The 26,098-nt window shown below is 46.9% G+C and overlaps 1 protein-coding gene across 1 annotated transcript in view; it reads left to right on the top strand.

Moving 5' to 3' along the window:
• LOC122799591 (sialomucin core protein 24-like) overlaps window positions 1-26,098 on the top strand; it is a 1,278,225-nt gene that overhangs the window by 1,236,889 nt on the left and 15,238 nt on the right. The window lies entirely within an intron of this gene.

Genomic DNA, 26,098 nt, shown 5'->3' on the forward strand with positions numbered 1-26,098 from the left:
CAGGCTTCCTCAAATATCTCACACTGTTCGAGATATTTTGATAGCTTCCCATAAATCTTCCACTCGAAAGATTTATCTTAGTAAGTGGAAACGTTTTGCCTATTGGGCTCAAGGAAGGGACTTAGATCCTTTCACTGCTCCCATCCAAATAGTTCTTGATTTTCTAGCTGAACTCTTTCACGCAGGTTCATCTCCTTCTGCTCTCAAAGTCCAATTGGCAGCTATATCTAACTTTCATGTGGGCATTTCAGATTCTGCCATCATCTCACAAGCTTTGCAAAGCTTTTTTGAAGGGAGTTTTTCTTCTCAGACCTCCTATAAGAAATCCTCCTCCTTCTTGGGACCTTAATTTAGTTCTCACATCTTTGATTCTTCCCCCTTTCGAACCTGCAGCTTCCTGTTCATTGAAATTGCTATCCTGGAAGACTCTCTTTCTGGTAGCCATTACTTCAGCTAGAAGGGTCTCAGAACTTCATGCACTCAGCAGTCGACCACCGTATCTATTGTTTCATCAGGGTGTCCTTACGAACCAATCCATCTTTTTTACCTAAAGTAGCCTCTGCGTCTAACCTAAATCAAAGCATTGACCTCCCTGTGTTTTTTCCTAACTTTTCTAACAGGTCTGAACAAAAATTTCATTGGCTAGATGTTCATCGTCAGTTAAGGTATTATTTGGATAGGACCAAACAGATCAGAAAAACTGACCAGTTGTTTGTCTCTTATGCAGAAGGCAGAAAGGGACTTTCAGTTTCGAAGGTATCACTCTCCAGATGGCTAACATCTCTGATTTCCTTTGTTTATGAAATTAGACACCAAAAGCTGCCTAACAAACCTAATGCCCACTCCACCAGAGCTTTGGCTACTTCTATAGCCTTCCAAGACAGGCTGCCTATTGACACCATTTGTGCAGCGGCTACTTGGGCTACTCCTCACACTTTCATTTCTCATTATAAGTTGGATTTAGCTTCTAGACATAGAGCTAACTTTGGTTCCACTGTTCTCAAGAGTCTGTTCCGATAGGCCACCCGGGATAAGGTGCTAGGGACGCGGTCCCATCCAGCAAGAATGAAGGCGAGATAGACAACTTATATAGAAGTTATGTTCTTACCATAACGTTCCATGTTAGTTGTCTTCTTCTCGCCTTCTTTCTTGCGTCCCACCCTCCTTCCCCCTAGCCTGGACAGACCTAGAGGAGTTTGATTGTGACCTCTCTTTCTACCACCTCTATTGCTATAGGTATATGCTCTGCTGTGCATATATTCCTTGATCAGGCTTCAGGTCACCTTCTTCCCTTCCTTTTTATAGAGGTGGGTTCTCCCTTTTCCAGTAGTTCTGGTTTTATTATTAGCTGGGCCTAGCTTACAAACGAGATCTGAGGTAATACCGCCTAGCATTGTGGGATATAAGGGGAGCCTCGAGCCGGTGGATCCAACTCTCGAGCTTTTAGAGTGGCCGAGTCGGAGCCGAGGTCGGCTCCGAACCCATCCAGCAAGAAAGAAGGCGAGAAGAAGACAACTAACATGGAACGTTATGGTAAGAACATAACTTCTATTTATTTGGCTCCCCTGCACAGGAGGTTCTAAAGAAGGTGGAAGAAAAAGCAAAATCTGTCCAAACAGTCAAGGATTTCTTACAGGTCCAACCTCCGAGGTTTAGCAGAAATTGGCCTTCGAAGAATTGGTCCTTTCCAGACAACTCCAGAGTGCAGACAGGCAGAAATAGATGCCCAAGAGGCAGAGGTCAATCTAGGGGTGCCTACAGGGGACGTCAGTGGCAACCTACCAACCAGAGAAGTACTGCCACAGAATCAACTACAACCACTTCCACAGGGCAGACACAATGACTTGGCTCTAGTTCCGCCTACCAGGGAACAACTGGAAGCACCCTTGGGCGGAAAACTAGCCTTATTCTCCGACAACTGGCATTACATTACAGGAGACAAATGGACTTTACAAACAATAGACAAGGGCTACAGGTTTCACTTCCATACTCTACCAAAAAAGAGAGGAATGCCAAACCTACCACCAAGCCAAAAAACAGACGCTCTAAGACAAATCAACAACTTACTAAGGATGAGAGCTATAGAAGAGGTGCCACCTATGGAACAAGGCCAAGGATTTTACTCCAGGCTTTTCCTTGTACCAAGAAAAGAAAATCAATGGAGACCTATTCTAGACTTGTCCGCACTGAACACATACCTCATTGTTCCAAAATTCAAAATGCTGACCCTCCAGCAACTTCTTCCCATGCTGGGCAAGGAGTCTTGGCTGGTGACTCTAGATCTCAAGGAGGCATACCTGCACGTCCCTATACGACCAGATTGCAGAAGACACCTCAGATTTCTTGCAGGATCAGAGCATTATCAATTCTCAGCATTGCCTTTGGCTTATCTACTGCCCAGAGTATTCACGAAATGCCTGGCATCAGTAATTGCTCATTGCAGACTTCAGGAATTCAAATTTACCCATACCTGGATGACTGCCTAATACAAGCGGACAACAAGGCAAAGTTAACAAAGATTTGGAAAATGTCATACAACTGTTGCAAGCCTTGGGATACACAGTCAACATGCAAAAGTCAAGACTAGTACCATCCCAAAGGATAACATTCTTGGGTGCAGAACTAGACACATCAACTCAGATGGCTTTTCTCACAGAAGAAAAACAAAAGCAACTACCAGTCTACTTCATGACATTAACAACACAAACTCAGCTTACTGCAAGGAAAGTCCTGCAAGCCCTGGGCTACATGGCATCCTGCATAATATTGGTTCCGCATGCCAGGCTGCATATGAGAAAGCTACAATGGTATCTAAGGAATGTATGGTCTCAACACAAGCACAGTCTAGAAGCCAGATTCCAATAATTCCATGCCTGAAGCAAGAATTCCTGTGGTGGGCTCAGGCCTGTCAGTTGAACAGGGGCTTGCCTTTCCACAAACCGCATCCAAGCCAGACCATCACCACGGACACCTCGGATCTAGGATGGGGGGCACACATGGTGGACAAGTGTATACAAGGCCTATGGACCCAAGACCAGCTGAATCTACACATAAATCTAAAGGAGATGCTGGCAGTGAAACATGCGATCCAGGCATTCAGACCACTCCTTCACCAGGGTCATCTGCTGATAAGGACGGACAATACCACAGTCATGTGGTACATCAACAAACAGGGAGGTACACATTCATATCCTCTATGCCGGATGGCAATGGACCTGTGGAATGTGGCCCTAAACCTCAACATTCAACTTCAGGCCAGATTTGTACCAGGAAAAGAAAATTCTCTAGCAGACACCTTAAGCAGAACTACTACGGATGCTCACGAATGGATGCTGCATCCAGATATCTTCAAAGCCATAACAAAGTAATGGGGACTACCACAGATAGACCTGTTTGCCTCCCCGCACAATCACCAATTGAAGAAATTCTGCACAAGAGCATACCACCCACTTGCTTGGAGGGTGGACTCCCTATCCTTCAGCTGGAAAATCCTGACAGCATATGCATTTCCACCTCTTCCCTTGATGTACAAAGTTCTACTGAAGATCAAAGAGGATCAGCCAAGGGTAATTCTGATAGCTCCAGACTGGCCGAGGCAACATTGGTACCCGCTACTGAGAAGCATGTCTCGGACACACACATGGCCTCTACCTCTATGTCCCTTACTACTAACACAGGACAACTACAAGATCCTACATCCAAACTTGAAAACACTGCAGCTAGCTGCTTGGAATATTGCATAAAACAAAATAACCCAGGTTTATCTCAGAGGGTTAAGGACATTATCCTGGAGGCACGCAGACCCTCCACAAGGAAGACTTATTCAGCCAAGTGGAAAAGATACCTCATTTGGAGTGCAGCAAAGGGAGAAAATGTCTCATTGGCAAACATAGCACACATCCTGGAATATTTAGCAGAGCTGTTCCACAATGGCCTGTCTTACTCCTCCATTAAGATTCATGCATCAGCAATTTCAGCAGAATACAACATGGATCCTCCTGTCTTCTCTCATCCTCTACTCAGGCAGTTCTTGAGAGGAATCAAAATGTAAAGCCTCCAAGGAAACCACCTTTACCTACATGGGATCTCAACTTTGTGCTGGAAAAGTTAACACTCCCCCTTTTGAACCAGCAGCAACAGCAGAATTACAATTCTTGTCTTGGAAAACTGCTTTCCTGCTAGCAATTACTTCAGCAAGAAGGGTATCTGAGTTGCAGGCATTAATGGCAGTACAACCCTTCCTTATCTTCCATCAGGACAGAGTCTCTCTGAGAACTAACCCTACCTTTATGCCAAAAGTTGTCTCCAGAGTATCATTGAACCAAGCGATTCATTTACCTACATTCTTCCCCAACCCACAGAACAGGGGGGAAAGACTGCTACATACCTTGGATGTGCACAGACAATTACGCTACTATCTGGACAGAACTAAGACCAGCAGAAAAACTGACCAGCTTCTGGTAGCATATGCAACAGGAATGCAAGGAAAAGCAATTTCAAAACAGACCATCTCAAAATGGATAGGAAATTGCATTCGATTTTGCTACTCTTTTCATGGAAAGACAACTCCTGATAATATCAGACCTCATTCCACAAGAGCTACAGCCACCACTACAGCTTTCCTATGAGGAGTGGCTACCAAAGACATTTTAGAAGCTGCTACTTGGAGCTCCGTGCATACATTTGCCAAGCATTACAATCTTCCCTTATACTTTAGATCCCGAGCAGGTTTTGCAACTGCTGTTTTGCAAGGGATCTTAACTACACCATCTTTATCTTAGTGCCTCCCCCAGTTTGGCTATGGTATTCTACCCATATGTTAGGACTGCAGATGCATCCTTGAAGGACATAGTACAGTTTTGTACCTACCATAAATGTAGATGTCCGATAGGTATGCATCTGCAGTCAGGATTACCCACCCTCCTTCCCCTCTGTGGTATTCCTAGGGTATTTACCCCTCTTTTAACTAGCTGGGGGAATCTATTATGGTGTATTTGTTTGTATATATGTATATATCTATATATATCTATATATATCTATATATATCTATATCTATATATATCTATATATATCTATATATATATCTATATATATATATCTATATATATATATATATCTATATATATATATATATATATATATATATATATATATATATAGATATATATATATATATATATATATATATATATATTGTTTGCTCTCTACTGTTTGGAATTATTTGCATTTATCCAAATTTAGCCTTCCTAGAGGGCACCTGGCATCTGGGGCAAGAAAGACTGAGGAAAATGGCGTCGGCTGATGCCTTTATACCCAATAAACAGCAGCTATGACGTCGGGTGAAGTGCGACATCAGCAGAGGCCAGACCCAGACTTTGGAATCCGGCCGACCGAAGGGCTGCCTGAGGCAGGACAACCCATATGTTAGGACTGCAGATGCATACCTATCGGACATCTACATTTATGGTAGGTACAAAACTGTACTTTCTTCGTGTTTCACTGTTGCAGTCATTACATTTGGGTTATCCTGCTGGCAGGTTGCCCTCAGTTGGCCTGAATTCCAAAGTCTTGGGTCCTGCGTCGGTTGCTGTCATCTCTTCCCTGACGTCAGGTCATCGGGTATAAAAGATGCAGCCGACGCCATTTTACTTAGTCTTTCTTGCCACGCGGTGCCCAAAGCAGAAGCAGTTCGCAAGTGCCAGTCGGCCGACTCCTGAGATTTTCATGTTCGAGTTTCAGATCCGAAGTCTTCATTAAAAGCTGAGTACCCCGTTGGGGAAATTTTCTTCTTGCTCCAGTCCGATGTCAGAAAAAGTTAATAATTGTATTTCTTGTAGGAAGCAAATACCTCATAAGGACTTTCATTCTTATTGTATTCCTTGCCTAGGCCCTGACCACAATGTTTCTAGTTGTCAGTTTTTTGCTAGATTTAACCAACGCATTATTAAGCGTTGTTACGAATTTGCATTAAGCTATTTTGGGCGAAGATTTGATTATACAATATTGTCGGATAGCCATCCGACTACCGGAGTTCACAAAAAACGAGGAGAAAGACAGGCAGCCGAGGTCCAAAACCAACGATGAAGCTTCTCCTAGGCAAGTCGCCGGTCCTCAGTGAGGCGCTTTCGCAGCCCCTGACGCCCGCTGCTTTAGAGTTGCAGGGCGCTACCGACTCCCACGTGGAGTTGGCCAGGCCGCTGGAAACTCAAGTTATTGGAGCCTCTGAGATTATTCCCTCAGATGGGTCCGGAGCCACTGAGCAGGCATCGACTTCTGAGGGTGTATTCAGACCCAAGCAATTATATATTAAACCGACTTCAAAAACAAAGGCTAAAACACCTTTAAAGGCAAAGAAACAAGTTCACCAGCCACAAGGACAGGCCTCCATGCCCAAAAAACAGATGCTCAAAATGGCCGAAGACTTAATCACCTTGATCAGGGGTTCCCATCCCCATCCTGATAAGAGGCCTAGGCAAAAGACGGACTATGAATCTCCAGATCAGGTTTCCATTTCTTCTGATTCCTCTTCTGATCAGGAATATTCTCTTCCCCCCTATGAGGACTCTGATGCTGAAGAATCAATTCATTCAGCTTCTCCTCCTGAGGACTACTCTTTTGGGGAAACTTTGCATACTATGAGGGGGCACTTCCACTGGGAGAGCCAAGATTTTTCAGAATCTAAGAAAAGGCTCAGAGACTTCCTTTTACTACCTCAACACAGGGCTCTAGCTATTCCACCTGTTAGACATTGTAGATGTGTTCTCGGAGTTTAGTCTGACCCCTGACTCTCTACCTCCAGCTCCTGTTAATCTGGACAGATACTACAGGGTCACTGACTCTCATAAATTCCTTTTCAAAAACCCTACTGCAGACCTAGAAACTATTTCTCAGGGTCCGAAAGGGATCAAGGCTTCTACTGCAAAAAACCCTACCCCCTCTGACAGGGATTCTAGGGCACTGGATAGATGGGGAAAAAAGATTTACACATCTGCTACTTTGGCTATAAGGGCCTTAAATTGCCAGTTTCATGTGCTCAAATATCAACAATATATCATGTCACTGCTTAAACAGAAAATGATGGCAAATTCTGAATGTGCAGAAAACAAAGAAATGCAGGATTTATTGCATGCAGCTGAACAAGTTGGAAAGCATACTTTGCAATGTGGGTTTGATTCTCTGGAGGCCTCTTGCAGGGCCGCTATTACAGGTTCTGTCATTAGGAGGCATGCTTGGTTAAAGGAACAAAATCTGCTTGACCATGTTAAAGCAAAATTATTAGATGCTCCTTTACAACATGATACCTTGTTTGGTGTTAAGGCAGAAGAGGTGTTGAAGAAAATGGAGGACAAAGCTAAATCTATGCAAACGGTCGAGGATTTCTTACAGGTACAGCCACCTAGATTTAGCAGACACTGGCCTACAAAAAATTGGTCCTTTCCAGTCTCAGATGGACCTCAAGGGGGCAGATCCAGATGCCCTAGAGGCAGATCACAGCCGCAAGGTTCCTACAAGTCTAAGCAGTGGAGTGCCTCTACCTCTAAAGGTGGAAAAGACAAATCACAACCATGCAGGAAAGAGTCCCAATGACTTCCCTCTACCTGCACCAAGCACTTATCTTCTGGCAGCACCCTTAACGGGAAAACTAGCACTTTTTTCTCAAAATTGGCACATTATAACCCAGGACAAATGGGTTCTAGACATAGTGCCACAAGGTTACAAGTTTCATTTCCATTCCTTGCCAAGGGCAAACGGTTCGCCAGACCTGCCAAAAAATCAATGGGCAGAGGCTCAAAAACAAGTCGCTGCTCTCATGGACATGAGGGCAATTCAACAAGTGCCACAGAAAGAGCAGGGACAAGGATTTTACTCAAGACTGTTCTTGGTACCCAGAAAGGACAAAGCATGGAGACCAATACTGGACCTATCTATTCTAAACACTTTCCTGGACATACCAAAATTCAAGATGTTGACCTTACAGCAGCTTCTGCCCATGCTGGGCAGCAAGGCTTGGCTCGTGAATTTAGACCTAAAAGAGGCATACCTGCATGTCCCAATCAGACAATCATGCAGAAGATACCTCAGATTCAAGGCTGGCTCAAAGCATTACCAATTCTCTGCACTGCCCTTTGGCTTATCTACTGCGCCCAGGGTCTTCACAAAGTGCCTGGCACCAGTAATTGCTTACTGCAGAAAAAGAGGAATACAAATATATCCTTACTTGGACGACTGCCTCATACAAGCAGAGAACAAGGACATTCTACTACAGCGTCTGACTTTTGTGATAAGACTTTTAACATGCCTAGGATACACGGTCAACAAAAAGAAATCAAAACTAGTACCCTCTCAAGAGATAATATTCCTGGGTGCAAGCTTAAATACAACTGCCCTGATGGCTTATCTCACTCCAGACAAAGGCAACGGACTACCTATTTCAAGGAAATGACAACAAAGGCCTGGTTATCTGCAAGAAAAATTCTGCAGGCTTTGGGCTTCATGGCATCCTGCATCTTACTAATTCCATATGCAAGACTGCATATGAGGAAAATTCAATGGTACTTAAAAAGTGTCTGGACACAACATTGCCACAGTCTGGAAACAATGATTACTCTAATACCCTGCCTGCAACAGGAATTTCGATGGTGGGCAAAGGCTTGTCACCAAAACAAGGGACAGCCATTCTCACTACCCCCAACCAGGCAGAGCCTAACGACGGATGCATCAGATTATGCCTGGGGGGCACACATGGCAGGAAGAGGCATTCAGGGCACCTGGTTCACAAACCAAAAGCATCTACATATCAATCAAAAATAGATGCTAGCTGTTCAAAATGCCCTGACAGCCTTCAAGGACCTACTTCATCTGGGATGACTACTGATAAAGACCGACAACACCACGGTCGTGTGGTACATAAACAAGCAGGGGGGAACTCATTCTTATCCCCTATGCAGACTAGCCATGGCTTTATGGGAGACAGCATTGACTTGCCAAGTTCATCTCTAGGCACAACTCCTGCCAGGAAAGGAAAATACTCTGGCGGAAGAACTAAGCAGAAACCTCATGGATCCCCACGAATGGCACCTGGATCCACAAGTTTTCAGCATGATAACAATGGAAATGGGACACCCGGACATAGATCTATTTGCCTCCCCTCAAAACAATCAACTACGAAGATTTTGCACAAGGACTTATCACAGACGAGCTTGGAAAGTGGACGCCTTATCTTTCAACTGGACAAACCTATCAGTATATGCCTTTCCTCCACTGCCTCTCCTCCCCAAAGTACTCCTAAAGGTCAGACAGGAGAAACCAAAAATGATTCTGATTGCCCCAGACTGGCCACGCCAGTACTGGTATCCGATCTTAAGGAACTTATCCATATGCCCAGCCTGGACCTTACCTCAAATACCTCATCTACTGTCCCAGCAAAACAATCAGATTCTGCACAGCCAACTCAGGACCCTAAACCTGGCAGCATGGCGGATAATGTAGCCATACAAACCACACCTCAGCAAAGCTGTGATGGATGTCATTTTAGAAGCCAGAAGGCCTAGTACTAGAAAATCCTATGCTGGGAAACGGAAGAGATTTTGTGCTTGGAACCAAGCTCAGGGAACTGATGCAGCTGTCCCAAATATTCCTCAGATTTTGCAATATTTAACTGAGATGCTGGACAAAGGCCTATCTTTTTCATCAATTAAAATCCATGCCTCTGCCATTTCGGCTCATTACAATACAGAGCCACCACTCGTTTCTCATCCTTTATTAAGGCAGTACCTCAGAGGAGCCAAAAACTTAGGGCCTCCAAGGAGAACGCCAATACCTGCATGGGACCTCAATTATGTCTTGGAAAAACTCACCTTACCTCCTTTTGAGCCAGCTGCTACTGCGGACATAAAGGTCTTATCTTGGAAAACAGCTCTGCTCCTAGCAATAACTTCTGCAAGACGAGTTTCAGAGCTACAGGCTCTCATGGCTGTGGAACCCTTTATCATTTTCTATCCAGACAGGGTCTCTTTGAGAACAACCCATACATTTAGGCCCAAGGTGGTATCCAGTGTAGCCCTTAACCAAACAATTAATTTGCCAACTTTTTATCCAAATCCACAGAACAATTCTGCATTCTTTGGACATGCACAGACAACTTAGATTCTACTTGGACAAAACTAAAGATCTGAAGTAGGGGAGTTCATTTGTCAGCAACCTGTGGGTCTTGGATCTGATATCGGATCCGAGCCGGCAACTTGTTTCAAGCTAATGGATCCGAGCTCCTAGCTCCTCCCCTCACACGTAATCCCCTGCTAACCCTCCATGACCTCAAATCTAGTTTGCCGCGCTTGTGGATAGCTGGATTCTTGCGAGCTCATCTAGTCTTGGCAGTTAAGTTGTTATTTTTCTGTCAACTTTCTTAATTTTTCTCAAAAATTTTCTGTGTGTAAGTGTTAGGTACCCTTTAGAGTAATATATTTTCTTTTAAGTAGTTTTCCCTCCCTTCGCTGGTCGTTGGAGTGTGTGTGTTGTGTTTTTGGGGCCTGTGTGTGTGTGTGTGTTACATTACTTTTCTTTAAGTATGGCTGAGGCCCCAAAAGCCATTTTTTCTAAATGTACCGAGTGTGGCCATAAGCTCTCCCCGGCTGATGGCCACACTCTGTGCATTCGGTGCCTTGGGGTTGAACACCTCACCTCAGGCTGTTCCATTTGTGCAGCGTTCAACCCCAGGGCACTGAAAGAGCGGAGGTCAAAGCTGGTCCTGGCGGGACTTTTACCCCCGGACTCGGCTCTGGCCTCCGCTGCTCCCGTGGCTCCACCACAGGCTGTGGTTGCTGCCATTCCTGCCCCCCTTCCTCCATCCGGGACTCAAACTCCCGCTAAAGTGTCGGAGGACAAGGAGGCCAGGAGGGAGAAACGGAGGGAGAAGCACCACAAGCGGCAGGCCGAGACCTCTGTTTCGGCCCCACCAGCTAAGCGGGCTTCTCCCTCCACTGCTTCTAGGTCTCCTCTTCCTCGGCTCCGATCCCCTTGTTTCTCCCCAGGGCCCGAGGAGGAGGAGGCCCGATCTCCATCGAGGTGGCATTCCAGGCCTGCCTCGGTGACCTCCTCGAGATCGACCTTTAGTATGTCCGATGCAGACTTGGACCGGATGATGCGAAGGTTCATCCAGGCCCAGCTGCAGATGGGAGTGCTCTTGCCTCCCCCCCCCTTCGGGGGGAAGCTCGACACCTTTTTTCCATCCTATTGCTCCTTCTCCGACCCGCTACCCGGGTTCGGAGCCGAGCAGCGTTGGAGCCGGGGGTGGGTCGGCGCCGACGGTACTTGGTACTTCGGATCCGACCCTGCCCTCGAGCCTGTCGGATCCGACCTCTCGGAGCCATGGCCCGAGCTTCGGATCCGAGGGATTCAGTGTGCCTTCAGCTCCGTCCAGGTAGGAGCACACTGGTCCTTCGGATCCGATGGTCTCGGTGCCGGTTCCGATCCCTTCATCGGATCCGAGTGGGAACCTACTTTCGGATCCAAGAGAGAGTGGTTTCCCCTCTGCTTTCGATGTTGTGGAGAGGGCTCTGTTGAGAGCATTTGGACCCCCGGTCCTTGTCTCGGCTCCTCCCTACACTCTCTCTGCTGGGCCAGTCTTCCATCACCCGGCCAAAGGGACAGCCTGCTTCAATGTCCCAGATGGTTCCATTGGAACAGGATGTAGCTGGCGAGACCTCCTCGGACAGCCCCCCCGAGGAAGTGCCCCGCAAGCATAAGTGCAAGAGGAGGCACGTGGACTCCCCTGAGTCCTCAACTGAGGACACGGACTTGGAGGAAGGGGAAGGCTCCCCAAGATCACCCCCTGAGGATGTCTCCTTTGGAGACATCATGGAAATGCTGAGGATCAGAGGTGGGTGGTCTGCCCCCAAGTCTTCCTCCGACGAGTCCGTGTTTCTGGAGGCATTCGAAGCAGGCCCGTGTACCTCTTGGGTGTCCCCTCCGGCAGACCCCTTGGTGGACCTCATTACCACCAGGGCATGGAAGGATCCGGACACCGTGGAGCCAATACCAAAACGCCCGGATAGAATACTTAGCCTCCCTTCAGACCGATCACACTGGAGTAAGGGCCCCCCCCCCATAGATGCCATGTTGACGGCGGCAGCCACGAAGAGGGAATTGGCTCAGGAGAGCCCCTCAGTCCATCCACCGAGCAAGGAGTCCCGCTCGATGGACCGCTTAGAGAAGCGAGTTTTTAGTTAAGCGACCTTCTCTGTAAGGTCTCTGAACTATATGGCACATGTCATCAGGATGCAGCGGGATCTTATCAAAGAATATGCTGCCTCCCCTCCCGAGTCCATGTCGGCGGATGACAAACAATTGTACTCCACCCAAATGGCCACTCTGAGATCAATTTCAAATACCTCTATGCGGCTATTGTCCCACGCCACAGAGGGAGCCGCTAGGGCTAGCGGAGCAGGCCTAGTCATGAGACGTCAGGCCTGGCTCCGTCATTGTGACTTTGTGGAGCCTTTTAAAGCGTCTTTTGCGAACGCCCCTTTCGATAGTTCTGCCCTTTTTGGCAAAACTGTTCGCGAGACACTTATCCAGAGCGAGAAAGATGGGAAGACGTTGTCTGCCGTCGGAGTCCGCTTCTCTGCTCCCCAGCGGTCCTTTTTGAAGAACCAAAAGGGTCAGAAGAAGATGTGGTTCCGGAAATCGTAACATTCCCAACCCGCTCCAGACAACCAGTCCTTCCGTGGCAGAGGAGGACAGGGAGGACGCCGCCCCAGGGGCAGAGGGGTTTCGAGAAACTTTGGGTCCAGAGAACCTTTCTCTGAACGGCCCGCGCAGCAGCCCTGAAGGGTTGCCCGGCTGCTCCACTCTGGAGGCAGACGGGGGGGGCGCTTCTCGAAGCACCTAGCGGCATGGGAGTCTGTCATGACAGACCACTGGGTGCTTCGCATTATATCCAGAGGGTACAAAATACCATTACTCCATGTCCCCAAATTCAAAAACCTCCCCGATGTACCACCCGATCAGAGGGAGGCTGCAGCCGCAGAAATTCAGCAGCTGCTAAGAAAAAGCCATCCAGCCCATCCCCCAAGACCAGCTCGGATTAGGGTTCTACTCCAGGTTCTTTTTGGTGCCAAAAAAGACGGGGGACTTGAGACCGATCCTAGACCTTTCCCGCTTGAACCTGTCAGTAACCAAGGAAAAATTCCGAATGGTCACTCTTCAATCTATTCTCCCCCTTCTAAGGGAGAACAATTGGATGTGCTCTATAGACCTCAAGGATGCGTACTACCACATTCTAATGGACAGACGATCCAGGAGGTTCCTCCGCTTCCGGCTGGGAGCCAGTCACTACCAGTTCAGGGTCCTTCCCTTTGGCCTCATCACAGCCCCCAGGGTGTTCACCAAGGTATTAGCAGTGATTGCGGCCCACCTGAGACTCCAGGGAATACAGGTCTTTCCGTACCTGGACGACTGGCTCCTGACCGCCCCAACAAGGCATCTACTTTGCTCAGCCAGAGACTTCTTTCTCCGCCTAGCCCCACAGTTAGGCATCACTATCAATGCCGACAAATCCCTTCTGGCCCCAACACAAGTCATAGAATTCATAGGAGCCAGAATAGACACCAGAGAGCTACGAGCCTTCCTAACTTCCGAGAGAATCCGGAATTTGCAACTCCATGTGCGGGCTATCCTCCAATCAGAGACTGCACCAGTGGAATTGGTCCTGAGGGCACTAGGCTCCATGGCGGCAGCGATTACGCTCCTTCCATGCGCCCGTCTGAACATGCGGGTACTGCAATGGACACTTCTAGTGCAATGGTCTTTTCTATCCCTTCCTCTTCACCACCCCATTGCTATCAGCAAGGCTTGCAGGAAGGCTCTATTATGGTGGCTCCAAGCCTCGGACCTCCATACAGGCCGTCCCTTCTGCACCTCTCCCCCTCTCGCCACGGTGACCACGGACGCCTCCTGCCTCGGGTGGGGGGGGGCATTATTCAGGCAGGACAGTCCAAGGCACTTGGAATGACACAGAGACCTCCCTGCATATCAACGTTCTGGAGATGAGAGCGGTGCTGTTCGCGTTGCAAGCACTTCAGGATTTCCTCCCCATAGGAACGATTGCAATTCAGTCGGACAACATGTCGGTTGTCTGGTATATCAACAAACAGGGGGGAACCAGATCTTACCCTCTGTGCCGTGAAGCCATGAGAGTGTGGGAATGGGCGATCTCCACCAACCGCTTTCTGATTGCAACGCACATTCTGGGACGGACCAACATCCTAGCGGACAAACTTAGTCGCACCCTTCTTACCCCGTACGAGTGGTCTCCATCCACTAGTAGCGAAGCAGATATTCGCAATATGGGGGCAACCCTGCTGCGATCTTTTTGTGTCTCCATCAAACACCAAATGCGGCAATTTCTTCGCTCTAATCCCCCCTCCAGGGGAAACTCCAAGAGACGCTCTGGTGCATGCTTGGCCACCCGGTCTACTTTATGCCTATCCTCCTCTACCCCTGATGCTACAACCCTTACAGAAAGCCTCGCGGTTGGGGAGCAGGATGATCCTCATTGCCCCATTCTGGCCTCGGCAAATTTGGTTCCCTTACGCTCCTTCCATGCTGCTCTCTCTAAAGCAAAAAACACAGCATCAATGGGACCGGACGGTGTCCCCGGCTGTGTGCTACACGAACTCAGTGAGGAACTAAACCCACACCTAAGGCTGCTGTTTAATCTTAGCCTTACTACAGGATACGTACCCAAAGAATGGCGTACGGCAACTGTGGTCCCACTCCACAAAGGCGGTGCTTCTACGGACCCTTGAAATTACCGCCCCATAAGCTTGACGAGCCTGGTCTGCAAAGCTATGGAGAGGATCATAATGGAACTCATAAATAAAGACATTGGGGACCTACAGACACTGGATCCTACCCAATTTGGCTTTGTCAAGGGCAGATCCTGCCTCTTGAACTTGGTCGACTTTTTCGAACAGTCACTAAGGCCATTGATGAGGGTAAGGCAGTTCACACAGCCTACCTTGACCTAGCAAAAGCGTTTGACACAATACCCCACTCGGGCATCATAGAAAAGCTCACCAGCTTAGATGTAAACCCATATGTCACACGATGGGTTGCAAACTGGCTCAAGGACAGAACACACAGGGTTAGAGTTGCTGGTGCCATGTCAGACTCTAAGCCGGTCACGAGCGGTGTCCCACAGGGCTCAGTCCTGGGCCCCCTCTTGTTCGGCATTTATTTTTCTGAAGTGCAGGCAAACATAGGGGGATTGTGGCTGACAAAATTTGCAGATGACTGCAAACTGGGCACCATAATTGACACTCCATCAGACACAGACATCCTCCAGAGAGGTCTCATAGAAATGGATAACTGGTGCCAGAGCCATGGCCTTAAGCTAAATGCCAAAAATGTATAGTCATACCCTTTGGGAAAAACAAGGTAACCCCTAATTACCACATAGGTGGTAATCCATTAAACACGGAAGAAGTTATCAGGGACCTGGGGACCCAAGTTGACAGTAACCTCTCTTTTGACACTCACATTGCCAAAGTGGTTAGGAAGACATTCTACATTGCCCACCTGGTCATGAAGGGATTCACATCCAGATCAGGAGAGGTCATTGTACCCCTGTACTCTTCACTTATCAGACCAATGATTGAGTACAACGCCCCATTTGGAATGTACCTTACCCGACACCTGCAGCAGTTGGAAAGACCCCAAAAGTTCCTCACCAAAAGGATAAAGGGGCTCAAACATGTGTCATACGATGCCCGACTGAAGAAACTCCAGCTCTATTCAGTCGCATACCGTCTGCTCAGAGGTGATCTGTGCCTGACATACAAGGCCATGTCCAACCCGGAATTAATGGACATGCTCCACCTCAAAACATCCAAATCCACCAGAGCCACGAGAGCAAGAGACTTAAACCTCAACACGGATATAAATAGGACATGCTGGAGGGACAGATTCATCACCCAGAGACTCCCTACACTATGGAACAGAATCCCAGTCCATGTGAGGCAGAGCCCCTCATTGACTCTGTTCAAGAGAAATCTTGACGAGTGGATGGGAGATCGTAGGTTTACCCCGGGAATCATCTCTGTGTCACTGCTGGACAGAGGCACAGCAAACTAATGGGTATAGTATTCTCATCCTAAGGGGTGGTGAAAGCCACACACACACTGGCTAGGCTTATAAATGCCCTAGGGCAGATAGCCTAGTATGAACCTATGAACCTTACCTGTGGTGTCTCACCTTGTGAATCCTCCTTGGATTCTAGATCCCAGTCCGGATCTAATCTCCCATCCGTCGAACTTACCGACCCCAAACCTGGACAATCTGAAACTGACAGCTTGGTTGCTCCAGTTCCACTCCTAGTTAGGACTCCCAGTATCTCTTCACCAGTCAAAGCCATCCTTGTGGCAGCGCATAAGCCCTCCACCAGGAAAGTGTACAGCAGTAAATGGAAACATTTCTCCATCTGGGCGGAGCATCATGATCTAGATCCCTTTACGGCTCCTCTTCCGTCCATATTAGACTTCCTAACCGAACTCTTTCAGGAAGGCGCTAGTTGTTCAACTGTCAAAGTGCAATTGGCAGCCATATCACATTACCATGTGGGACATGATACAGGGCCTTTGATGTCGGCCAAGTTGTGTAAAACCTTTCTCAATGGCACCTTCTTACTTAGACCCCCTATAAAAGAAGCCGTACCACCATGGGATCTTTCACTAGTTCTTCAAGCCTTGACTGCTCCACCTTTTGAACCCGCTGCTTCAGTAGATCTCAAATTCTTGTCTTGGAAAACAGCATTCCTTGTAGCCATCACTTCAGCAAAAAGAGTTTCGGAGCTTCATGCTCTTTCTGTGAAGCCTCCTTATTTGATCTTTCACCCAGACAGAGTGTACCACAGGATCAATCCTTCTTTTCTTCCCAAGATAGCATCGGAAACCAACGTAAATAAATCCATAAATGTACCGGTTTTCTTCCCTAAATATCAGAATAAGGGAGAGTACAAGCTGCACTCATTAGATGTTCATAGGCAACTTTGCTTTTATACTCATAGAACAGCTGGTCATAGACAATCCGACCAGCTGTTCATTTCCTTTGCCAAATTTAATTTGGGGAAAGCAATTTCAAAAGTATCTTTATCACGCTGGATTTCTCAATGTATCCTATTGGCGTATCAAGTCTCTGGGAGACCCGCAACGGAAGGAGTTCGTGCACATTCCACTCGTTCCATCTCTACTTCTGCGGCCTTCAAGTCTAGAGTTCCATTGGATGATATTTGTTCGGCAGCCACTTGGGCCTCATCTCATACCTTTATTAACCACTACAAACTGGACGTGATTTCTAGAGGGAGAGCATCCTTTGGCTCTGCGGTGCTTCGCAATATCCTTCCATGATGGCCACCCAAGGTGCAGGTAGCTGGGGACTCTGTCCCACAGGTTGCTGACAAATGAACTCCCTACTTCAGATTAAGAAGTTATGTACTCACCATAACGTTCCATCTGAGTAGCTAGCTTCATTTGTCTGCAACCACCCCCCCTCCTTCCCCCTGGCCTTCTTCGGATCTATTTTTAGTTGGATACCCATTTTTTGGGTATATATTGAGGGGCAAACTCGATCTGAGGTCATGGAGGGTTAGCAGGGGATTATGGGTGAGGGGATGAGCTAGGAGCTCAGATCCATTAGCTTGAAACAAGTTGCCGGCTCGGATGCGATATCGGATCCAAGACCCACAGGTTGCAGACAAATGAAGCTACCTACTCAGATGGAACGTTATGGTGAGTACATAACTTCTTATTTTCAGAAAGACAGAGCAATTATTAGTGGCATATGCCACAGCATCACAAGGAAAGGCTATCTCCAAGCAGCCTACTTCAAAGTGGATAGGTCACTGCATTCGTTTCTGCTACTCACAGCATGGCAAACCAGTGCCTAAGGGCATTAGGCCGCATTCAACCAGAGCTGCAGCCACTTCTGCAGCCTTTCTCAGAGGAGTACCAACCAAAGACATTTTGGAGGCTGCTACTTGGAGTTCAGAGCATACATTTACAAATCATTACAATCTGCCTCTTTACTCTAAATCCAGGGCAGGCTTTGCCACTGCAGTTCTGCAGGGCCTCCTAGCCACTCCTAATGCTGTTTAGCTCCAGCCCCCCAACCATAGCTTTGGGACTCAACCCAAATGTAATGACTGCTACAGTGAAACACGAAGAACATAGTACAGTTGTGTGCACTTACCCTAAATGTAGATGTTAAAGTGTATTCACTGTTGCAGTCCAGGTTACCCACCCGCCACCCCCCTTATTTTTGCTGGAACTTATCTTTACTTGTCTAATCTATACAGCCTAGGTGGTGTATTTGCTTCTAGATGAAGGTAAAACTTATTTTGGTGCATGTATGTTTTATTTGCATAATTTTAGCCTACTCTTTTGGGGGCACCTGACATCTGAAAAAAGAAAAACTAAATAAAATGGCATTGGTTGCATCTTTTATATACCCCTGACGACCTGACGTCAGGGAAGAGGCAAGAGCAGCCGACGCAGGACCCAAGACTTTGGAATTCAGGCCGCCTGAGGGCAACCTGCCAGCAGGATAACCCAAATGTAATGTCTGCAACAGTGAATACACTCGAACATTTACATTTATGGTAAGTGTACACAACTGTACTTTTTTTTTTTTTTCCTGTAAGTGAGGCCAAAGGAAAGGAAACCAGATTTGTTGAGGCCAAAAGGGAGCAATGATGATTGCTGCTGTTTTCCACCTGTTTGCTTTCTGGAGAAATTTGGGAATCAAGAGGGTTGGGTGAAAGGCGTACAGGAGACCGGGATGCCAGTGTGTGTGAAAGCATCCCTCGGGGTTTCCCCCACCTGGGGATTAGAGCAGAGTAGCTGCTGCATTTGTTGTTTAGAGGGGATGCAAAGAGGTCACAGCAGGCTTGGCCCTATTTGCAGAAAATTTCTTCTGCTACTTTGTGGTTGAAGGACCATTCGTGAGGCATGAGAATGGGATCTCCTTAGCTTGTCCGCAATCAAGGACTTTCTTACAGCAATGCACATTCTGGGAAAGTGGTTGGGTGAGATCACCCACTGCCACACTCGATTGAGTGCTTCTCTTCACAGGGGATATGATTTGGTTCATCCTAGCTTATGTACCAGACAACAGACATGTTTGACTGAATCTCCACTGTCCCCAGAGGAAGTGCAGCCTGAAAGGCCTGCAACACTAAGGAGCACTGTCCTCATCTCTAGGATGTTTGTATAAATTGGAATCCTCAAACAACCAGTTGCCTTGAACAGTCCTCCCCAGGTAATGCCCCCCACCCTATCTGGGAAGTGTCCGTGGTCACCATGGCCTGAGATTGAGGGGGAACAAAGGGTCAACCTTGCTTTACCTGATTGGAATGAATCCACTGTGATAGAGCTGTTATGCAGGTGCTAAGACATCAGATAATGGGTAATTGACCACTGTGCAGCCAAAAGCAATTGCAGTATTCACATATGGAATCTCGCCAGCAGTACCAAGACTGTAGTGCGCTGCCACTGACCCTAAAGCTTGTTAGGCATGACGGGCAGCTATCTTTCTTTTCTAGAGTAACTTTTGCATTTGGCATCTGATCATTAGTACTTTGGATTGTGGAAGTTTTGCAACTATCTGGTTTGTGTCCAAAATTACTCTTGTGAATTCCAGTGTTTGAGCTGGTTCCAAATGTGAGTTTTCATAATTTATTGTTGTGCCTAGTTCTGTAAAAATTTGGATAACGGAGTCCCTTGCCTGAATGAGTAGATGCCTGGTTGGGGCGGAAATGAACCAGTCGTCGAAATGGGGATACACCCAAAATCCTTGTCTCAAGTGAGCCACTACCACTGACCTGCACTTCTGTGGTGAGACCAAAGGACATCTTTCTGAACAGGAAATGACTGACTCCCAGCTGGAAGCATAAACGCCTTCTGGATCGCCTGTCCAAGAAAGGAAGTATGGACTGTACCGTGACCATTCGGAACTTGCGATGTCAAACTGACTTGTTCAGTCTGCTGAGATCCAGAATAGGTCTCCAGTCCCATTTTCTTTGGAACTAAAAAGAACCCTGAATAAGTTCTGAATCCTCTTTGATTTGGGGGGACCTCTTGGATGACTGTCTTGTCCAGCAGTTTCTGAATTTAAGTAACTGCTTGATCCCTTTAGCTGGGTGGAATATCTGGGATTCATCTGTTGGTGGGAGGATCTTGGGAGAATGTAACTGGGTATTCTCTGCACCCGTAAATTGTTGGTTATTTTTAACCAGGCTCTCCAGTGCAGGGATAGACTATCCCCGATTGCCTCCAGAGGGGGGACAGTCAGGCCTCCTTTCAGGAGCACTGGAAGGGCCACTCAAAGAATGGCTGTCTAGACCCTTGGTTTTGCAGGCCTCCTCTGTCGCACAGGCAGAGTATCCCAAAATTGTTTTTCTCTCTGCCTCTGTGGGAACTCTCTCCATGTGTCCTGGTAAGATCCCTGTGATTTCTTGAACCACATTTTGCTACCCCCTCTGTGACCTTTAGGGTACGGTCTCGGGGGGGGGGGTTGGAGGGACATATGCCCATGGCAGAAAGGGCCTTTACCCTTCTCACCCCTTGATAGTGTGTCTTTAACCTTGGGACCAAAAAGGGTCATTCCATCAAACAGAGAGTTGACGAAAGAAGACTTGAAAGGCTCCGTAAAGTCGCAGAAGCGTATCCAGACATGCTTTCTCATAGATATGCCAGAACCTGCCTCTCTACTCGTTCCTTGACTGTATGAGTGATAAATCTCATGGAATAGTTAGCTGCAGAATGTAGGATTTCCAGCTGGGAAGCCACTTTCTCACGAGCTCCCTCAGCTACAATTCCTTCAAGGGTATCTTGATATCTCCTTGATCAGTTCCCTTTGTAACATAGTAAAATGGGAAAGATAATTCAACGATCGCAAGACAAAGGCCGCTGAAGAAAAGACTCGCTTCCAGCATCTATCCATCACCCTGAAATCCTAGTTCGAAGGATGGAGTAGAACTCTCTTCCAATAATTCCTTTTTAGTAGCTGCTGCCACCACCATGGCATCTACTGCAACCCCTTTTGTCCAAAAAGCTTTGTCGGCTGCTGCTGTTGTGATAGTCTTGTTTGGTCGACGGGGAGCTGGTTGAATAGAATCTGGGCTCTCCTACACCCACCGGAAGATCATTTCTATGAGCTCATTGGCAGGCGGAGTGACCCAGGAGGTAGATGGTCGGGATCCAGAGGCCGACAGGGTACACCAACACCTCAGGAAAAGGATTACCAGAGTGCCAGCCACTTCTGTTTTAAAATCTCCAAGATGTCGCCAAAGAAGACATTCTCAGGAGGTGACTATGGGGATCCTTCTCCCTCATCAGGGTCAGTGTCTTTTGTGACTGACTTCTCAGGGAAGTCCAGATGTTTTCTCTTACAGGTCCTCTTTCGAGGGAACTCCTCAGTGGGGTACCCTGGGGCAGTATTAGAAAAGGCAGGGGTATCCCGGTAGGTATCCTGTGGCCTAAGTTCCCACTGTCCCTGAAACGTCTTGGATAGAAGAGGTGCATGGGGTGGGGGGTGGAACTGGAGATCCGGGGGTTGGGTCTTCTAGTTACAGAGGCAGCTTTGGCTCTCTCCAAAGCCCCAAAAGATGACTGCTCCTGAGTGGTGAGGGAGGCTGTCTCCGACAAGCCATGCTTGCGGGAAGAGGCCCTCTCCAGCTCCAAAGACAGTTGGCACAGGGCTGAAGCCAGCACAGGTCTCATCTGAGCAGAAGCCCCGTGATGCAAAGACTACTCAGAAGGTCTGGGAGGTTGACCGCACTCTAGGTCCACCAGGCTCACTTCATCTTCAGGAGCTTTCAGGCTCTGAGAAGGCCGACGAGCTCTGAACAAATGTCTAATCCAAGAAAAAAGAAATCTTTGGATCCAAACAAGAGGTCATCGGGTGAATCTGATCCGAGGACTCCCAAGACTTGAGCTGAAGTCGGAGGAAGTGCCAAAGTTGGAATGGATGGTTTGGATAAACCTAAGACCATTTGGGTCAAAGCCAAGGGGGACTTGGTAATTCCGAGCCCACAAAAATTTCTGCACCATCCGTTCCACGTCGTCTTCTGTAAGGCTTCTGGTAGAACGGGAAGAAGAAGCTGAAGGAGGTCTTGGTCTGTTTAAAAAGGGAGACAGAAGTTTCAAAGGCATCAGGTCCACCAGAGGGGAGTACAGAGTCCTTGGCATGCAGCTATATGCTTGAAAAGGCTGGAGATCGGATCTGAGTGCACCGGCTCTGACCTGTCCAGATCGGAGAGGCTTAGAGCCAAAGGAGCTGGATCTGAGGATGAATCGCTAAGTGCCAAAGGCTGTGAGCAAGTCATGGAGACTGAGGCTTTGAAAGATTTTGATCTCTGCTCCGAGGGGTCTGATGGGAGCCAAGGAACGTCTCTTCTACCCTTCGTCTTCAGATTTAGAGGCAGAAGAAGCTGGGCTCGACAGATCTGTCCTAGGTTTTTCCACAGATTTTGGGGACCACCAGAAAGAAGATAACTCCTTAAGAATAAGTTTATTTTACCTTTTAACCAGAGCCCGGTGGTTGAAGGAATGACGTATGGCACAGTCTTCCTGAAGATGACTTGAGCCCAGGCAGTAAACACAGTGAGTGCGAGTCACTCTATGGCATTTTGTGACCGGACTTGGTGCACTACTTGAAGCCCGCGGGCTTTTCTTCTTTCTTAGCTATGAGGAAGATAAACAAAGGAAGCCGAGAGCACAAAAACGCACTTATCCAAAAACACACACGAGGGAAAGACTAATCAAAGGTAGATAGAGAATTTTTTTTAATAAAATTCAGGACAGAAGGGAAAGGGCTGCTAATGATAGCATAGATACTGCTAGGGTATAAGGGAGGGAAAGGGAAAGAAGGGTAACCTAATAAAAACCCAGTCACTGTGAGAAAAAAGTTGTAAACAGATAAAGGAGAGGAAATGCACCACTCATAACTATGCAGAAGGAAGAATGACAAGAAAAAGTTGAAAAAATAATAAATGTCACCTGAAATATCCAAGACCAAACAGTTGGACCATGTCTTTATGAAGTGACAAATGAGATCTGAGGTAACATTGTCGGTAAAGGGAGGTGTCCAAGAGCTGTTTAGTTACCACAAGCTTAGTAACAGCCAAGTTGACTCTGACGGTTCAGATCCAAACCCATATGTGACGACGAAATGAAAAATTGACAATATCAGATATCTTGTTCCAGAGGTGACTAGAAAGAGTTGGATCCAGCCTCCTGGGATCCGAAGCTTTAAAGCATCCGTCAGATCCTAATTCCTTCTAGGATTCGACAGCTTTGGCTCCTGTGTTGACCTAACCCTAAATCTTTGAATCTGCCAAACAGAAGTCATGCTATGGAATATGCCCTAAGATCTGTCTGTCCTTCCCTTCCGACTTAACTCCTCTAGGATAGGATAATATGGTGACTTATCAGGGTTTAGATCCAGATGGGGGTCTTTTCAGCTCTGTCCTCATGGGGTCGTGGGTTTGCCTGCTAAATCTAATTTGTATGCCACACGATAAAATATCCATGAGAGGTATGGCAGTGGATCCAAGAGAGGCACCCTTGTCAACTCTGATATCCCTTACCGGTTGTTTGACTATATCTGTGCTGCAGCCACTCGGCCACTTTGAATCTGAAGTCTTGTATATGCATCGTAGTTGGAACTGAGGATCGGATCCTAGGCCCATTCGTGAAGAAGAATGAAAATGGACAACACATGCCAAGATGTGGTAAGTACATAACTCCTAATTTCCCCATCATCTTCCGCCTATCAAAGAGAAACCATTGGAAAATTCCAGTACAACCATACATACACACACAGCAGAAGGTTTGGCTTCTGCACCCCAACCTAGCCTGTCTATCTCACTCTGTGGATAATTGGGTTCTGATCCCTAAAAGCTACTTATTTTTAGAGGTGGTGGTACAGGTTTTACAGGAGGCCATGAAATCATACAAAGCTAAGTGGAAAAGATTTTCCATTTGATACTGTGACCACAAACTGGAACCACTCTTATCTGAGGTTCTCTCAGTACTTCAGTATCTCTCTCAGCTTCTGTATTCCGGGTTGGCTTACTCGTCTATTAAAACCTATTTGTAAGCCATCAGTACCGGTTTGCCTCTAGACCCTCCTTTTATGTCCAAAACAGAGGTAAAGCTCTTCCTGAATGGAGTCCTTCACCTTAAGCCTCCAAGGAAACTGATTACCCAACCATGGGATTGTAACTTTGTGCTGGAAAAACTCTCTACCCCAATTTGAGCCAGCTGCCTCAACTGTCTTAAAATTCTGCACATGGAAAACTGTCCCCTACTGGCTCTAACTTCTCCTTGCAGGGTGTTAGAACTCCAGGCACTCGTGGCTACTCTGCCCTTCTTTTATTTTTCCATAAGGACAGGGTAATGCTTAGGACCAATCCTTCTTTTATGCTTAAGTTTGTGATTGAGTTATCCCTCAATCAAGCTGCTTTCTTCCCCAGTCCTCAAAATAGGTGGGAAAGAATCTTACATTCCTTAGACATTCACAGGCAGCTGAGGTTCTATTTGGAAAAAACTAAGACTGTCAGGAAAAACTGACCAACTGTTTGCTTCTTTCATGCAGGCCAAGCTGAGCCAACTAGTCTCAAAACAAAACCATTGCATCCCGGTATCCAAAGCTATCTCCTTCTGCTGCTTACAACATGGTAAGTTCCTGTCTTCCTGCTCTAAATCGCATTCGCTTTGGTGGTTGCCTGTTCTGGTGCTTTGCACAAAGGGGTTGATGCCAGCTCCATCTTGGAAGTGGACACTTGGTCCTCTGTGCATACTTTCACGAAGCACTGTAAAATTGATGTCTCTTCCAGGTCTTGGATGGTCTTTGCCAGATCAGTGCTTAGTGGTCTCCTGGATAGTTCCTCCTCTTCACAGTAGGCTGCCCCCCCCAGCTCTGAGAATCACCTATCTGTGATGAATATTGCAACAGTGTTTTCAGTTAAGCCATATTACAGTTGTATAAGAATTTACCATAATAGTATATGTCCTGCTGATCACTTTTACAGTATTCCTTCCCCTCTATTCTGTTACTTTTGGATGTTATATATGCATACATGCTTTCTTGGGAGAGTTTCCCACTTATTCATGCAATACCCCTCCTAGCTGACCAACTTCCTCGCTCACTTGTTTTTAGCTGGCTGTTTTAGAGATAGTCTGAGGATCTCGCGCATATGTCCATCCTTTATTGCCAGACACACACAAGCTGAGGTCATAAGTCATATGTACAACTTTGGGAAGATAAAACTTTGGTACCCTGCCCGGATTTCAGCAACGAAAACCTGTCAGGGATGAATACTTCAGCAGTTATCAGTAGGACATCTACTGTTGTGGTAAATTCTTATACAACTGTACTTTCTCCCTTTGAGTGTCATGGTAATGTTACACCTCAAGGATGCATATCATTACATTCTTACAGCAGCAGACTTTAAGACATTTCTCAAATTCTCCATGTCTCAGTCACATTATTGTTTCTCTTCTTTACCCTAAACTGCACTGAATGGAAGCAGTCCTCACCCTGGAAGATGCTGACATTTGCACAGTCACTGAGACCTGGTTTAAGGCTGCGGAGAGCACCCCAGCTATACCAGGTTACATTTCCTTCTACACATTCAGACCACAAACTGAAGGCATGAGAACTAAGAAAATGGTGTATCAGTATTCATTAAAGATAAATACATCTCTAGATTGACTAAACAGCTCAATTCCCTTGAATTACTTCAGGTGCAATTGACTGTAGGTAAGATCCCTCTTCAAGACCTTCTTCATGAATCAGGGCATCCACTCAGCCTACTTGGATCTACTTGAGTCAGTCAAGATACAATCAGACACCCTGGTTTTGGATGACTTTAATTATCCGTCCATAGACTGGGTAAATTATACATGTTCTAACTCACTTTTCCAAAGGTTCCTGGACTTTAATTCCAATTCCCTGGACCAGCTGGTTGACACACCCACAAGGTGCTCAAACGTCGTGGACGTGGTGCTCACCAACATAGGAGACTGTGTCACCATGC

Source organism: Protopterus annectens, chromosome 1.part0, assembly GCF_019279795.1.
Source record: "Protopterus annectens isolate FY-2018-M chromosome 1.part0, PAN1.0, whole genome shotgun sequence".
In the NCBI taxonomy this organism is placed as follows: domain Eukaryota; kingdom Metazoa; phylum Chordata; order Ceratodontiformes; family Protopteridae; genus Protopterus; species Protopterus annectens.